Here is a 4,373-nt window from a genome sequence, read left to right as displayed (position 1 = left end):
GAGGGAGGGGGGTGAGTACAAAAGAGAGAGGTTAGGAAAAGAGGGAGAAGAGAAGGGGTGAGGACAATAAAAAGAGAGACGAGGACAACAGAGAGAAGGGTGAACACAAGAGAGAGGTGAGGACAAGAGGGAGAAGAGAGGGGGTGAGGACAAAAAAAAAAGAGAGAGGGGGGGCGAGAACAGAGGGACAGAGAGAGTGGGTGAGGACAGAGAGAATCAGCCAGGGCATGTATACATCCGCACTCACCCTGGACAGGGGGGCAGCACTCTCCCTGCAGTGCTGATGCTGGCTGTGTGCTGTGCTGCTGCTAGGATCCCGGGCTGCATGGGTGGCTGTACTCCTCCTCAGTACCAGGGGCTCAGGTAGGCAGGCAGGCTGCAGACCGGGTGCTTGTGGGCGGCCAGCCGCATACAATATCACTCGACATCGCTCAACGCCGTGCTGCTGCTCCTAGGACTCCTCCCTGCTGTGCGCTATGATGAGAGAGATAGGAAGAGAGGGGTAAGGACAAGAGAGAGAGGGATGTAAGGGCAATATTGGGGGGGTGAATACAAGAGAGAGGAGAGGTGAGGACAAGAGAGAGAGAGAGGGTGAGGACAAAAAAGAGATAGGATGAGGACAAAAGAGGGAGTGAGGATGAGAGAGAGGGCGAGAGATCAAGAGAGGGGGGTAAAGACAAAAGAAGAGAGGTGAGGAAAAGAGACAGAAGAGAGGGGGGTGAGGACAAAAGAAGAGATGTGAGGAAAAGAGACAGAAGAGAGGGGGGTGAGGACAAGAGAGAAGAGAGGGGTGAGGACGAGAGAGATAGAGATGAGGTGAGGACAAAACAAGACAGAGAGGTGAGGACAAGAGAGAAAGAGAGGTGAGGACAAGAGAGAGGTACTGTAAGGACAAGAGAGAGAGGGGGGGTAAGGACAAAAGAGAGAGGGTGGGATAAGGACGAGAGAGAGGGTGGGATAAGGACGAGAGAGAGAGGGTGGGATAAAGACAAAAGAGAGAGGGTGGGATAAGGACAAAAGAGAGAGGGTGGGATAAGGACAAAAGAGAGAGGGTGGGATAAGGACAAAAGAGAGAGGGTGGGATAAGGACAAAAGAGAGAGGGTGGGATAAGGACAAAAGAGACAGAGGGGGTGACGACAAAAGAGAGGGGTAAGGACAAAAGAGTGAGAGGGGTAACAAAGAGAGAGGGGGTAACGACAAAGAGAGGGGCGGTAACGACAAAAGAGAGGGGCGGTAACGTCAAAGAGAGGGGCGGTAACGACAAAGAGAGGGGCGGTAACGACAAAGAGAGGGGCGGTAACGACAAAGAGAGGGGTTAATACGAGAGAGAGAGAGGGTCTGAGTACAAAAGAGTGAAAGGCGAGAACAAAAGAGAGAGAGGGGGAGTGAATACAAAAGAAAGAGGTTAGGAAAAGAGAGAGAAGAGAGGGGGTGAGCACAATAAAAAGAGAGGTGAGGACAACAGAGAGAAGGGTGAAGACAAGAGAGAGAGATGAGGACAAGAGAGAAGGAGGGGGGTGAGGACAAGAGTCAGAGGTGAGGACAAGAGGGAGGGGGGTGAGGACAAAAGAGAGAGAGCGGGTGAGGACAAAAAAAAGAGAGGGGGGTGAAAACAGAGGGACAGAGAGAGTGGGTGAGGACAGAGAGAATCAGCCAGGGCATGTATACATCCGCACTCACCCTGGCCAGGGGGGCGGCACTCTCCCTGCAGTGCTGATGCTGGCTGTGTGCTGTGCTGCTGCTGGGATCCCGGGCTGCATGGGTGGCTGGACTCCTCCTTAGTACCAGGGGCTCAGGCAGGCAGGCTGCAGACCGGGTGCTTGTGGGCGGCCAGCCGCTTATAGTACCAAGCGACATCGCTCAACGCCGTGCTGCTGCTCCTAGGACTCCTCCCTGCTGTGCGCTATGATGAGAGATAGAGAGAGAGGGGTAAGGACAAGAGAGAGAGAGAGAGAGGCAAGGGCAAAATGTGGGGCGGGGGGAGTTGAGGACAAGAGAGAGATGAATACAAGAGAGAGGAGAGGTGAGGACAAAGGGGGGGGGGTGAGGACAAGAGAGAGAAAGGGTGAAGACAAAAAAAGAGATAGGATGAGGACAAAAGTGAGGGAGCGAGGATGAGAGAGAGGTAGAGAGATCAAGAGAGGGGGTAAGGACAAAAGAAGAGAGGTGAGGAAAAGAGACAGAAGAGAGGGGGTGAGGACGAGAAAGATAGAGATGAGGTGAGGACAAGACAAGAGAGAGAGGTGAGGACAAGAGAGAGAGGTGAGGACGAGAGAGAGAGAGAGAGGTGAGGACGAAGAGAGGGGTACTGTAAGGACAAAGAGAGGGGTACTGTAAGGACAAAGAGAGGGGTACTGTAAGGACAAAGAGAGAGGTACTGTAAGGACAAAAGAGAGAGGGGGTAAGGACAAAAGAGAGAGAGGGGGGTAAGGACAAAAGAGAGAGGGTGGGATAAGGACAAAAGAGAGAGGGTGGGATAAGGACAAAAGAGAGAGGGTGGGATAAGGACAAAAGAGAGAGGGTGGGATAAGGACAAAAGAGAGAAGGTGGGATAAGGACAAAAGAGACAGAGAGGGGTAACGACAAAAGAGAGAGAGGGAGGTAAAGACAAAATAGAGAGAGGGGGTAAGGACAAAAGAGTGAGAGGGGGGTAACGACAAAGAGGAGGGTAACAACAAAGAGGGGGGTTAGTACAAGAGTGAGAGAGGGTCTGAGTACAAAAGAGAGAGATGCAAGGACAAAAGAGCGAGGGGGCATGAATACAAAAGAGAGAGAGAGAGGGGGGGGGACAAGAAAAGAGAGAGAGAGGGGGGGACAAGAAAAGAGAGAGAGAGGGGGGTGAGGACTGAGAGAGCTGACAAAGAGTGAGAGATGTACTCTATACATGTATACATCCGGACTCAACCTGGCTGGGGGGCAGCACTCTCCCTGAAGTGCTCATGCTGGCCATGTGCTGTGCTGCTGCCGGGATCCTGGACTGACAGGTTGCCTCCTCGGGGCCAGGGGCTCAGGCAGGCAGACTGCAGACCTGCTGGTGCTTGTTGGTGGATGGGTGGGCACATGCTGTACAGGACGCACCGTCGCTGGGGCTGCCGCTGCTCCTCGATCTTCCCGCTCCTCGGTCCTCTCTTCTCCCACCAACGCAGCGCTTCCTCTCCCAGACTGCCGAGCGCAATGACGTCGTGCGCACACCGGCTTTCTGGGGAGGAGAGGGGGATGAGGAGAGCACAGTGGCTGGAAACAGGCGGTGGGTGTGTCGAGAGGGAGGCGGGGCTGCTCGGGCTGGCCACGCGCCGCACACAAATTTACTGAGCCCGGCCTTGGCCCACCCACAACACTCCCCCATCATTGCGGCCACTGCTGAGAGCCAGGGCGGACATCTGTGATCAGGGCAGTGCCGGCTCCAGGTATGTGGACACAATATGACGGCCACAAATAGCGGCGCCCTTTGAGGGGTGGCGCCCTGCGCGGCCGCTCGAGTGGAACATGCCTGGAGCCGGCCCTGTTCACCGGGCTCTGCAGGATATGGCTAGGTACACTGGTATAGATGACATTGAAACTAACGTACACCACAGAGAGGTAGCTGTGTCTGTATTAATGGACAGCTTAAAAGACACACTAAAAATTAGGGTACAAACCTCTATACCTCATTGGAGAGGTATCTCGGTGGCTGCATTAAGAGAGACCGCTATCGAGCATGACCAAAATATCCAAAGAACCAGGGAAGCACAGGGAGAGCGGTTGATGGTACTGAGCATCCAAGCACTAGAGGAGGCATCAAGTCGACCGGAACCCCAGGCCCCTAGCACATGGAGAAAGCCAAGGATTTGTTATCATTGTAGAAGAGAAGGGCATTATGCCAGCAACTGTAATAACCCACATAAAGTCAGACCCCCTAGACCAAGAAATGAGCAAAATTATAACACACACAATTATAATCAGGGATCTTTTAGGAAGAATTTTGGGCCACACCCATGATATGTAGTCAGGAAAGGTGATCATTAGGACTGATGGTAAGCCTGAGGTAACGGTTAATAAATTGGGAGGTCATTCACTGAAGACACAGGAATGACAAGGTGAAACGTTGTAAATGTATTTGTGAAAAATGTTTTTTTTCTCTCTCTCTCCCCATCTCTGACGATTATTAGTAAGGACTCAAACATTGCATATCCGCTTGGTCTTTGCAGAAGTCTACCAAACCCCAGCATGACCTATCCGCATCAATGTATCCTGGCCAGATACAGACAGTGGAGTAATGCAGGTGCTGGTGGGGAGGGACTGCGCAAGGAAACCACTGGACATGTAGATATGACAGCCTGATGATCTGACAATGTTTAAAAAAAAAAATGTTCGAAAAATGTTTTTTTCTCTT

General features: G+C 52.4%; 1 long non-coding RNA gene across 1 annotated transcript; it reads right to left on the bottom strand.

The window, feature by feature from the left end:
- Positions 1–226: 226 nt before the first annotated feature.
- Positions 227–3,183, bottom strand: LOC135051075 (uncharacterized). Its single transcript, XR_010242022.1, has 3 exons — positions 2,907–3,183; positions 1,682–1,904; positions 227–474 (listed from the first exon to the last, which is right to left on the bottom strand). It is a non-coding gene; the product is annotated as an uncharacterized LOC135051075 (long non-coding RNA).
- Positions 3,184–4,373: the final 1,190 nt, after the last annotated feature.

The sequence above is a fragment of the Pseudophryne corroboree genome, chromosome 2 (genome assembly GCF_028390025.1).
Source record: "Pseudophryne corroboree isolate aPseCor3 chromosome 2, aPseCor3.hap2, whole genome shotgun sequence".
Taxonomy (NCBI): domain Eukaryota; kingdom Metazoa; phylum Chordata; class Amphibia; order Anura; family Myobatrachidae; genus Pseudophryne; species Pseudophryne corroboree.
The sequence above is the reverse complement of the archived record's forward strand: the minus strand, read 5'-3'. Positions and strand labels throughout refer to the sequence as shown.